The sequence below is a fragment of the Dendropsophus ebraccatus genome, chromosome 3 (genome assembly GCF_027789765.1).
Source record: "Dendropsophus ebraccatus isolate aDenEbr1 chromosome 3, aDenEbr1.pat, whole genome shotgun sequence".
Lineage (NCBI taxonomy): Eukaryota > Metazoa > Chordata > Amphibia > Anura > Hylidae > Dendropsophus > Dendropsophus ebraccatus.
This window is the reverse complement of record NC_091456.1, coordinates 191,196,370-191,210,041: the sequence shown is the minus strand read 5'-3', so window position 1 is coordinate 191,210,041 and position 13,672 is coordinate 191,196,370. Positions and strand designations below refer to the sequence as shown.

Genomic DNA, 13,672 nt, shown 5'->3' with positions numbered 1-13,672 from the left:
ACTATACATTATACACCACATCCTGCTATACTGTACAGTAACTTATATATCACATATTCAGACGTTTATTTCATCTGTTCTACATGTTATTCAGAAAAAAAATCATTATTTTGGGGTGTGCAACCAATTGTCTGCATATCAGTGATTTCTTATGGGAAAATTTGCTTTGGTTTAAGAGTGGATTTGGATTACAAGCGTGGTCCTGGTACCAATTATGCTCGTAATCCAAGGCACCACTGTATATAATAATACCTCGGTGATCAAAAGTTTCTGAATTTGAACTATTCAGTATTCAAATGAAAATTTACCCAGAAGTAATGTTTGGAATTCGAACTTTACTCAATATCCGAACATTGCAAGTGTGGATGGTGGGTTGTACCTGGTGAGTTTAGCACTGGTGAGGCTTCACATACAGTACAGTTCTGTATAAGATTGCTGGAGGCATATACAGTACAGTAGTAGTACAGGCAGTGCACCACCATCTTCCATCCTGTACTGTATAAGATTGCTGGAGGCATATACAGTACAGTAGTAGTACAGGCAGTGCACCACCATCTTCCATCCTGTACTGTATAAGATTGCTGGAGTGCATATACAGTACAGTAGTAGTACAGGCAGTGCACCACCATCTCCCATCCTGTACTGTATAAGATTGCTGCAGTGCATATACAGCACAGTAGTAGTACAGGCAGTGCACCACCATCTCCCATCCTGTACAGTACTGTATAAGATTGCTGGAGTGCATATACAGTACAGTAGTAGTACAGGCAGTGCACCACCATCTCCCATCCTGTACTGTATAAGATTGCTGGAGTGCATATACAGTACAGTAGTAGTACAGGCAGTGCACCACCATCTCCCATCCTGTACTGTATAAGATTGCTGCAGTGCATATACAGCACAGTAGTAGTACAGGCAGTGCACCACCATCTCCCATCCTGTACTGTATAAGATTGCTGGAGGCATATACAGCACAGTAGTAGTACAGGCAGTGCACCACCATCTCCCATCCTGTACTGTATAAGATTTCTGGAGTGCATATACAGTACAGTAGTAGTACAGTTGCAGTGTCCCAGAGTAGGTGTGGCTGCTGTGTTTTCTTGCCCACCTATAGTCAGGTATTTCCGTGTAGAACTCTCTGGGTGAATTGTATCTGCATTCTGCCTGTATCTTCTATTAATACCAATGATTTCTATTTCTGCTGCACTACTTATTTTATGCCACTAACCAATCAGTGAGCTGGGTGCCTCAAGTGATCTGGCCAATCACTGTCCAGTATCAAAGCTTTTCTGTTGTGTTCTGCCCAATCAGGGATGAGTTTATTCCCCTGAGGAGATGGAGTCCTGAGAGGATTTCTGTGAGGGAGCTGCTGTCATGGCTCCCCAGCTAAAGACCCCAAACCAAGGAGTGTATTATTTCTCTAAAAACAACCTCATCTTAGCCATCAGGGCCGGACTGGGACTGAAAAGCAGCCCTGGCGCACACACCCTACCAGCCCACATACATATCACCCCTATCCATTGCGTCGTACAGATCCGATATGATCAGTAGTATACGGTCATATATAGTGTCAGCCCACCATTACCAGATATTACCACCACATAATAACTACATGTTACCATTATAGTCTTACTAAACAAAACCAAGGGGAATTATACCAATAAGACTATACAGGGGACAAATAATACCGCCATACCATGACCACATAATAACACCATCATACTGTATACAACACCCTGTATGCAGACCCTCTATACCTCCATACATGGAGTATATTACAGCACAGTTACTGGACATCCTGTCACTCCCAAGTGATGTTTTCCCTGATTGGTGGCTTCTTTTGTTTTCTTCCCCACTTGGGCCAGGCGGTCATGATGATTTCTAATGATCACAACTAGAGATGAGCGAACCGGGTTCGGGTTCGAGTCCAGCCGAACCCGAATGATCGGCATTTGATTAGCTGGGGCTGCTGAACTTGGATAAAGCTCTAAGGTTGTCTGGAAAACATGGATACAGCCAATGACTATATCCATCATTTCCACATAGCCTTAGGGCTTTATCCAAGTTCAGCAGCCCCCGCTAATCAAATGCCGAACTTTCGGGTTCGGCTGGACTCGAGCATGCTCCAGGTTCGCTCATCTCTAATCACAACCCATCTTCACAGAATCTCTCAGACACACATCCTAAGCTCTGCAGTTTTATAGCACCACCTACCCATCTATAGTACCCCCAATGGTAGTAATGCCACCTGTAGCCCATGCATTATTATTTCCCTTATACTGCCCCATAAGAGTGCCCCCCACACAGTAGCTATCCCATTATTTACCCCATGTGTATCCTATAACAGTGTAATTCGAACTCGAACCCCATTAAAGTCAATGTGAGAAGTTTGCTTTTATTTTTATACCTATACATTCAAGGGGACGTTGTATTTACCATCCAGAAGAGTAAACTGGATACATGGGACAAGTCAGTACAGAAAATTTTACTTTATGAATGACCAGAAAAAAAAATTAAGAGGGTAAAATACTTCATTCCTTTCAATGGATAACTAAGGTAGCAGAGTTGAGGTGGTGGTGACTCTTCTACCTCACTGCCAACTCAACTCTGCTACTTTACAGCCACCTCAACTCTGCTACTTCACAGCCACCTCAACCCTACCTCAAAACCAGCTCCCCTCTTCTCCAAGCTGCGTACATACCTCCCCTGGCTCCCATACTTAGGCTGTCCTTCAGCTGTATAACACGCCTGGTCCAGGAAGTGGGTGATGACGTCACCTTCCTGTGCCGGACCAGGACACAACAGCCTCACTAACCAACTCTCCAGTGCCTGAAGTTCCCTGGGGACCCTGTCATTCAGGAGCAGGGACTGCAGTCACAGCGGTGCCGTGCGGCACCTGCACTCTCCTACCCTCTCCTGCTTGGGCTACGTACATAAGACATCAGCAGCATATTAACCAAACAGGAGAGAAGAGTGCAGGCTGTGCGTTGCTGGAGCAGTGAGCTTCTGATGCAGTTGGCCATGTATCAGGCTGCCTGCATTGAACGTTCACTGAACCTGACAAAAGCAACCAGGGCAGAGAGCAGGGACGGGCAGGGTGGCATCTGCCCCCCGGGCCGGTATTCCCCAGGACAGTATGGGTCCGCACAGCTGTCACTCACTGACAGCTTCCTGCCTCCCCAGCGCTCTTTTCTATGTCACCTAAAAGCGCTGAGAGGCGGGATTGTCCTGCAAGCTGCAGCTGAAGCCCCGCCCCCTTAGCAGACACCTATACTTTTAACTAAAGCCTATGAGGCTTATAGTTAAAAGTTAACTGCTGCGCCTTCTCCCACTGACCACTAAAGGCCGCTCTCTCCCCCCAGCAGTCGCTCCTTCAGTCTGGATAGAGGAGACTGAAGATGGTGGTCTGCAGGGAGCCAGGTAACAACTGGATAGGGGAGATCACAGCATCCCCAGCAGCCGCCCCCCCCCCCCCACACACACACAGCATCCCCCTGCAGCCCCCCATCCTCACACACACACAGCATCCCCCTGCAGCCCCCCCATCCCCACACACACAGCAGCCCCTCCATCCCCACACACACACAGCATCCCCTGCAGCCCCCCATCTCCACACACACAGCATCCCCTGCAGCCCCCCATCCCCCCCACACAGCATCCCCTGCAGCCCCGCCCCCATTCCCCCCCACACACACACACACAGCATCCCCTGCAGCCCCCATCCCCCCCACACAGCATCCCCTACAGCCTCCCCATCCCCCACACACAGCAGCCCCCCTATCCCCCACACACATCATCCCCTACAGCCCCCCATTCCCCCCACACACAGCATCCCCTACAGTCCCCCAGCCCACACCCAGCATCCCCTGCAGCCCCCCATCCCCACACACACAGCATCACCCCATCCTCACACACACACAGAATCCCCATGCGCTCCCCCATCCCTACACACACAGCATCCCCTGCAGCCCCCCCCCCACACACACAGCATCCCCTGCAGCCCCCCATCCCCCCACACACAGCATCCCCTACAGCCCCCTATCCCCCCCCACACACAGCATCCCCCCCACCCCCCCACACAGCATCCCCTGCAGCCCCCCATCCCCCCCACACACAGCATCCCTGCAGCCCCCCCATCCACCCACACACAGCATCCCCTACAGCCCCCCATCCCCAGCCCACACACAGCATCCCCTGCAGCCCCCCATCCCCTTACACAACATCCCCTGCAGCCCCCCATCCCCCCACAGCATCCCCTGCAGCCCCCCATCCTCCCCACAGCATCCCCTGCAGCCCCCCCCCACACACACACACAGCATCCCCTGCTGCCCCCCATCCCCCCCACAAACAGCATCCCCTGCAGCCCCCCCATCCCCACAAACAGCATCCCCTGCAGCCCCCCCATCCCCACACACAGCAGCCCCCGTATCTCCCCCATCCCCCCCACACACACACAACATCCACTGTTTATTATTTTACTAATAGGGGGTGCGCACATGAGAGGGGCGGGGGGATTTTGACATCATGACATCATTCTTATCTATGGAATAACAGATGGATAGGACTGGAGAGGTGAGGGATTCTGGGAGTGATGTCATCATGACATCATTCTTATCTATGGAATAACAGATGGATAGGACTGGAGAGGTGAGGGATTCTGGGAGTGATGTCATCATGACATCATTCTTATCTATGGAATAACAGATGGATAGGACTGGGGAGGTGAGGGATTCTGGGAGTGATGTCATCATGACATCATTCTTATCTATGGAATAACAGATGGATAGGACTGGAGAGGTGAGGGATTCTGGGAGTGATGTCATCATGACATCATTCTTATCTATGGAATAACAGATGGATAGGACTGGAGAGGTGAGGGATTCTGGGAATGGATGGAGTGATAGTAATGTGTCTCTCCATACACAGGATTACACAGTAGTGTAGAAGTCCTCTAGTGGGCGCTGTGGGGCCCCTGGGTGTGAAGGATGGGGAAGAACCCTGAGCCCAATCCCGGGGCCCCTGATACATGAGGAAATGGAGGAAGAGAAGATCCTAGAAGTCACCAACAAGATGGTGGAGCTGCTGAGTGGAGAGGTGAGACTGTGGCTGCTGGGAATGCTGGGACATTATACAGTAACACCACTGGAGGGGTGGGGGGGATGACTGTGTGATCATTGTGTGTGTCAGGTTCCTATAAGGTGTCAGGACGTGGCGGTCTATTTCTCCATGGAGGAGTGGGAGTATGTAGAAGGACACAAGGATCAGTACAAGGATGTGATGCTGGAGGATCAGCAGCCCCTCCCATCAGCAGGTAATAGACAGGACTATATACACACCTCCTCTCTGTATTATCTGGATGGAAAGAATGAATTCAGTCTCTGTATGTGTTCCCTCCAGTCAGATCCAGTAAGAGAACAGCACCAGAGAGATGTCCCCGTCCTCTTCTCCCACAGGATCAGGATCAGGTAGATGGAGATGTTCCCTATGATCTGTACATCCCACCTGACTTCTCCTCCTGTCTGATGACTTTTACAATATTTCTCTCACATCTTATGAATCAGGGGGAAGATGGGAACAATATTAATGCTCCAGAGACAGATGACAGCAGTGATGAGCAGTATAAAGAGGACATCACTACAGGGAAGGATATGAACTATATTAATGCCACAGTCAAGGTGGTAAAAGAAGAAGAGGAGACATACATGAGCGGTGATGAGCAGTATAAGGAGGAAGTTACTGGAGGGAAGAAACTGAAGTGTTTTAATGCTACAGACATTAAGGTAAAGGAAGAGGCTGATGAAGAAGAGACAGATGACAGCAGTGATGAGCAGTATAAGGAGGACATCACTGCAGGTAATCGCCCAGGTGAGTAGTGACCACTAAATGCAGAGAACAGTCACACCTTCTCCTCAGTCACCGGCTGTCACTATTCTGTGTGGAATATTATAAGCTCTGTGTCCTGTCAGTTTTCCAGCTATATAATCATTCAGCCTAAGTTCTAATATAATATAGATGAGGATGTGACGCGGCTGCAGGTAATAACACATGATGTGTGTATAATATATGGAATACAGCCATATAATATGTGTGCGCTGTGCCGCCCTGTAGCTGGGTTGTGCTTCACTATCTGGAGAAAAGTGCGGCACTGCCAGCAGAACATTCCCCGTCTGATGAACATGTCTCCAGGTCTGTTAGAATTTCCCACGCTTGAATAGTCGTGTCCCACCGGCCCCCGGACTGATGGCGCCTGTAGCTTTTATACATTTCCCTCTATTTCAACCTTTAAACTCTGTAACCTGAACTCAAGGTCATAGAGGACTTTTCAACGGGTTTGGCCGATATTCATAACCAAAATCAGCCTGAGAACAACATAGAGTTCCTGCAGATGATGTTATTACCCTTAATGCATAGTGACGCTGGAGTCCTGTTTTACTCTATGAGCCAGATCACACGGAGCAAAAGCATCAGAATTAGCGGAATCTCCACCGGCCTCAGTGTGTCAGTGGGAGAGCTCGCCCGTCTCCGCTTCTCCCATTCTATAATTCTTATTATGTTACATAAAAAAGAGTAACTTTCCATGTCTGCAATATGTTTAAGCTTCTATTACTGGGAAATCAGAGAAATGGTGTTTTCTCCTTTGCAGATGATTCTACCAGGAGCTCAGGGGGACATCAGATCTCCTCAGAGGATCATATCACACAAGATACATATGAGGAGCCGTCCACTATCCCAGATACACCCTCAGCCCCTCACAGCAAAGATCTCTCATCTCATCCTGTTATACAAGTCCCATCTTCTGCTCCATCACAGCAAGCTGACATTTACAGAGAAGACGATGGACATCAAAGAGAAAATACAGGAAAGCCGCAGTTTTTATATTTACAACGTGGAAAATATCTTACAGGAGAGAGGCCATTTTCATGTTCAGAATGTGGCCAATGTTTTACTCGGAAATCAGTTCTTTTTAACCATCAAAGAATTCACACAGGGGAGAAGCACTTTTTATGTTCTGAATGTGGGAAATGTAATCGGAAATCAGATGTTGTTAAGCATCAAAGATCTCACACAGGGGAGAAGCCTCAATTTTCATGTTCACAATGTAAAAAGATTTTTGCTCTTAAAAAATATCTAAAGAGACACCAGAAAATTCACACAGAAGAGAAGCCATTTACATGTTCAGAATGTGGGAAATGTTTTGCTTATGAATCAAATTTTCTTGTACATCAACAAATTCACACAGGGGAGAAACCATTTTCATGTTCAGAATGTGGAAAAAATTTTACTTGTAGATCAAGTCTTCTTAAACATAAACAAATTCACACAGGGGAGAAGCCATTTTAATGCTCAGAATGTGGGAAATGTTTTACTTGGAAAGCAAAGCTTCTTGAACATCAAAGAACTCACACAGGGGAAAAGCCATTTTCATGTTCAGAATGTGGGAAATGTTTTACTCGGAAATCAAATGTTCTTAAACATCCAAAAATTCACAGAGGGGAGAAGCCATTTTCATGTTCAAAATGTGGGAAAAGTTTTACTCGGAAATCAAATGTTCTTAAACATCAAAAAATTCACAGAGGGGAGAAGCCATATTCATGTTCAGAATGTGGGAAAAGTTTTACTCGGAAATCAAATGTTCTTAAACATCAAAAAATTCACAGAGGGGAGAAGCCAGAGGGGAGAAGTTCAGAATGTGGGAAAAGTTTTACTCGGAAATTAAATGTTCTTAAACATCAAAAAATTCACAGAGGGGAGAAGCCATATTCATGTTCAGAATGTGGGAAAAGTTTTATTCGGAAATCAGATCTTGGTAATCATCAAAGAATTCACACTGGGGAGAAGCAATTTTCATGTTCAGAATGTGAGAAACGTTTTACTTGGAAATCAGATCTTACTACTCATCAAAGAATTCACACAAGAGAGAAGACATTTTCTTGTTCAGAATGTGAGAAATGTTTTAGTCACAAATCAAGTCTTCTTGGACATCAAAAAATTCACACAGGGGAGAAGCCATTTTCATATTCAGAATGTGAGAAATATTTTAGTCAAATTAAATATTCTTGAACATGAAAAATTCCCACGAGTAAAAGCCACATTCATGTTCACAATGTGGGAAATGTTTTAGTCATAAATTAAGTCATCTTCAACATCAAAACAATCACACAAGGGAGAACTTATTTTCATGTCCAAAATGTGGAAAATATTTTGCTCTGAAATTAACTCTTTAGCCATCAAAAAATTCAAACAAGGAAGAAGCCTTTTTTTTCAGGTTTAGAACGTAGGAAATATTTTACTCAAAAAATAATCATTGTTGTGCATCAGAGAATGCACACAGGGGAGAAGCCGTTTTCATGCTTAGAATGTGGTAAATGAATATAAAGGATTATAAATAATTATTAAGGAAAATTCCAGTTAAACATAAGAGAACTCACACGGTTGATGACAATATGACTTTATGTTGTAGGAGTAATGCCAGGAGGTGCTGCAGGGGTAATGCCAGGAGGTGTTGTAGGAGTAATGCCAGGAGATGTTGTAGGAGTAATGCCAGGAGGTGTTGTAGGAGTAATGCCAGGAGGTGTTGTAGGAGTAATGCCAGGAGGTGTTGTAGGAGTAATGCCAGGAGGTGTTGTAGGAGTAATGCCAGGAGGTGTTGTAGGAGTAATGCCAGGAGATGTTGTAGGAGTAATGCCAGGTGGTGTTGTAGGAGTAATGCCAGGTGGTGTTCTAGGAGTAATGCCAGGGGGTGTTGTAGGAGTAATGCCAGGAGGTGTTGTAGGAGTAATGCCAGGTGGTGTTGTAGGAGTAATGCCAGGTGGTGTTGTAGGAGTAATGCCAGGTGGTGTTGTAGGAGTAATGCCAGGAGGTGTTGTAGGAGTAATGCCAGGAGATGTTGTAGGAGTAATGCCAGGTGGTGTTGTAGGAGTAATGCCAGGTGGTGTTCTAGGAGTAATGCCAGGGGGTGTTGTAGGAGTAATGCCAGGAGGTGTTGTAGGAGTAATGCCAGGAGGTGTTGTAGGAGTAATGCCAGGTGGTGTTGTAGGAGTAATGCCAGGTGGTGTTGTAGGAGTAATGCCAGGTGGTGTTGTAGGAGTAATGCCAGGGGGTGTTGTACGAGTAATGCCAGGCGGTGTTGTTGGAGTAATGCCAGGAGTTGTGTGAAGGTATATATTACAATATTTTATAATGATTTTACTATTGTCAGGGATTAGTGTGCTTGCTCAGCTCTTTCATTAGCAGCTTTATTTGCACAGTCCTGGCAGGCTTCATCTGCAACTTTGTCGCTTCTTTTTAACCTATGAAGGATCGGGCCTGAAATGGTCTTAATGAGGGAGATAAATTTTATGAATATGACCTATGTCACTTTATTCATTAATAACTTCGGGATGCTTTTACCTATCCGGCTGATTCTGAGATTTTTTTCTCGTGACATATTGTACTTTACATTTCTGGCAAATTGGAGTCGATACTTGTAACGAATTTTTATGAAAAAGAACAAAATAATGTGAAAAATTGCATTTTTCCAACTTTTGAAACTTTTCTGCTTGTATAGAAAATGGTTATGCCACATAAATTATATATTGAATAGCATTAGCAACATGTCTACTTTATGTTGGCGGCATTTATTAAACTTTCAGCTTTTTTTAGACAATAGGAAGTTTTAAACATTAGCAGCAAATTTCCAAATTTTCACTAAAATTTCTAAATCAGATTTTTTTGTTCTGTTTTAAAGTTTATTTGAGGGGACTATATGTTAGCCCCACAAAGCACCCCATTTCAGAAACTGCACCCCCCAAACTGTACAAAAGCACATCCGGAATTTTTTTTAACCCTTTAGGGGAGTCACAGAAATAAAAGTCAAGTGTGTAAGAAAATTAAAAATTTTAGTTTTCTGTGTAGAAATTTTATAGTAATCCAATATATTTCATAATTATAAACCTATTACCAGAGAAATGCACCCCAAAATGTATTGCCCCGTTTCTGCAGTTTATAGAAATACCCCATATGTGGCCGTATTGCGCTATTTCACGCAACCGCAAGCCTCAGATACAAAGGAACGCCTAGTGAATTTCAACGCCTCCGTTATATTTGGTCATTTTTGACTGTACCACTTCAGGTTGGCAGAGGCTCTGGGGTGCCAAAACCTAACAAACACCCCTAAAGGGACACCATTTAGAAAACTGCACCCCTCAAGGAATGTAACAAGGGGTGCGGTGAGCATTTGGACCGCACAGGTGTATCACAGATTTTCAGAACAATGTAGCGTGAAAATGGAAAAATATATTTTTTTTTAACTAAAATTTTTAATTTTTACAAGGGGATAAATAGAAAAAAAACACCAAACGTGTAGCGCAGTTTCTCCCGAGTACAGAAATACCCCACATGTGGACATAAAGTGCCAAGTGGGCGCAGGGAAAGCCTCCAAAGGGAAGGAGCGCCAATTGGCTTTTGAAGGCTGGATTGGCTGGAATGGATTTTGAGGGCCATGTCACATTTACTAAGCCCTCGTGTTGCCAAGACAGTGGAAATCCATTACAAGTGACCCCATTCTGGAAACTACACCCCTCAGGGAATCTACCAAGTAGGGCAGTGAGCATATGGACCCCACTGGTGATGGGCACAAATGTGGAACAATGTGACGTGAAAGTGAAAAATCTAATTTTTTCACTTTCATGGCACAAATGTGCCCGTCATTAAAGAGGACCTGTCACCCCCCGTGCTGGGGTGACAGGCTCCCGACCCCCTGCTAGAGCCCCCTATACTTACCTCATTGCACCGGGTCCTGCTTCTTGAGCTGGTCCGCGCGCGCGCTCCTGAGATGAGTCTGATGCCCATAGAGAATGAATGGTGAGTCCGACGCTTCATTCATTCTCTATGAGCGTCGGACTCATCTCAGGACCCGGTGCGATCAGGTAAGTATAGGCGGCTCTAGAGGGGGGTCGGGAGCCTGTCACCCCGACACGGGGGGGACAGGTTCCCTTTAAGGGGTCCATATATTCACAGCACCCCTTGTTAGATTCCTTGAGGGGTGTAGTTTCCAGAATGGGGTCACTTGTGGGGGGTTTCCACTGTCTTGGCAGCACAAGTGCTCTGTAAATGCGACATTGCATTCATCATCCATTCTAGCCAAATCCAGCCTCCAAAATCCAAATGACGCTCCTTCCCTTCGGAGGCTTGCCCTGCGCCCACATGGCACTTTATGTCCACATGTGGGGTATTTACGGACTCAGGGAAAATTTTTCTACACATTTTGTGTTTTTTTTTTTTTACTTGAGCGAACGGGGTTCGAGTTGATCCTACCCCAAACAATCGGCATTTGATTAGCTGGGGCTGCTGAACTTGGATAAAGCTCTAAGGTTGTCTGGAAAACATGGATACAGCCAATGACTATATCCATGTTTTCCACATAGTCTTAGCGCTTTATCCAACTTCAGCAGCCCCCGCTAATCAAATGCCGAAAGTTCGGGTTCGGATGGACTCGAGCATACTCGAAGTTTGCTCATCTCTACTTTTAACCCATTGTGAAAATGAAAAAAATCAAGACTAGATCAATAATTTAGTGTAAAACATTTAATTTTTTAAACTAAATGTTGGTCTAGCCTTGATTTTTTTTTTAAATTTCCTCAAGGGGTTAAAAGATAAAAAAAAAAACACAAAACGTGTAGGGCACTTGATCACGGTTTTTTTCCATTTTACTGGGTCGCCGGAGCCCGGAACCTCCCTGATCAGCTGTCAGTGGCTTGGTCACGATTGACCAGCCGATGGCAGCGATCGTCTTCGACATGTAACATGCCGGGACTGTATGCTATCTAATCACTATGTCAGTTCATACATCATCCGTGTCAGAGGGCAGGGGGAGAAAAGCTCACAGATTTCTGTGATATTTAGGTGTATTTGAAAAAAAAAAAAAAATTATAAAAAAAAAAAATATATATATATATATATATATGTATATATATAGTGGGCCATAAGTATGGATACATCCTGCTAAAATGGAAGTTGCTGATATTACCTTACCAATTGCGGCATATTAGTACATGGGAGGGCAAAAACACTTGAGGGCAGCTGCAAAGCTGGCATTTTGAATTCAACTTTACTTTTTACAATGGGAAGGGGGTCATTTTTAACGTAGCTATATTCATTATCGAGTTATTGACACGATTGGGATATGGAACAACAACAGTAATTCACTAAAGGATGTGCTCACATTGCTGCCCATTGTGTTGAACTGTCAACGTGATTCTATTCGAGAGCAATACCACAGGAGAAATGCTACCACAGACCTCCTGTATCCGTTATTTCAGGTGCCCCACATCCTGGATCTTCACGGATCACACCACAGCCCTTGGGGGCCATTGCACTGGGCCACGGCGGCCAATCCAATTCCCAGGAAACTACTCATCAAGGAACGTTTGGACCTGACATGCGTGATGTAGTGGTGCACCCAAGGCCGGTTTTAGACTAAATGTGGCCCTGGGCAAAGTTGAAGGTGGTGCCCCAAATACTGAAATATTGTAGCAGCAATTTAAGGTCCCCATACAATCTACTCTTTTGTTGGTGGTATCTGCTGCTCGTGGTGGGTTCGGCCATCAGTGTAAGGTGCATGGGGCTCTCTGGACAGTCCTCTGACAGATGATATCAGTGGACATAGGGGGTTAGACTTGATGGAAAATCAACGCCCAAACTCTTTGTTCTCAGAGAGATAAGCCGCCATCAGATCTCCCATAGAGAACACAAGAACACTCAGCTGTGCCAAACATTCCTGTGTATGGGGAGGACAGGGCCGGATGGGAGAGATAATTGTCAGCTGAAGGATTGTGGCCAGTTTAAGGGACGTATTACACAGCCAGATATTCCGGAGAAGTGAGCGCCAATCTGGTAGAATGGAGCTCGCTTAGAGAGCCTACTACATGGCTCGATTATCGTGCAGCAAAGGCTGATATATATCATTAGTGATGTCTGTGCAATCCTTGCTGTATATAGTAAACAAAAAAGATATATACTACTTGATCACGTTCCCTGGTGTCCTCAGGCCTTGTCTGTGGGATCCGCCAGTCACCGCAGCTGCAGCTCTCATTTCTGGTCCCCTCTCAGCCAATCACTGGCCGTAACAAACAGACAAAGCCTGAGGACACCGGGGAGCGTGATCAGGTAAGTAACAGCTTTATTATGTTATACGCACAATCAGCCAATGATTCTTACACTTGCCAAAAGACAATGATCAGTTGATGACTGTTGTCTTTATATACACAGAGCGATATCGGCCTGACAATTATCGGTCTGTATATTAGGGCCCTTAGTCACATTGAGTCAGTTCTGGACTGCCGCTACTGTTTATATATATATATATATATATATATATATATATATATATATATATATATATATAGCTAGTGGGCACCACTAATAATCACGGAGTGCTAAACAAATGCATATAAGTAGTACATCAACCTCTCAAAAGAAAAAAAAAGCATATGCACAAAAAGTGGTAGCACATCACAAAAATCTTTATTGTAACACTGACATAGATACAAAAATACCACATAACTAAATGAATGTACAGGAGTAGTAAAATGAGGGAGACAACACCCCAAATACGGCTCTACATTAAAAACACTAAAATGTCACCATAAGTCCTGCTGGGGTTCCAGCCGGGACTAATCTACCACTCTGACTC

General features: G+C 45.1%; 1 pseudogene; it reads left to right on the top strand.

Annotated features, from left to right (window-relative positions):
- The first annotated feature begins 4,624 nt into the window (after positions 1-4,624).
- LOC138787595 (zinc finger protein 502-like) lies at positions 4,625-8,242 on the top strand (annotated as a pseudogene).
- The last annotated feature ends 5,430 nt before the right edge of the window (positions 8,243-13,672 follow it).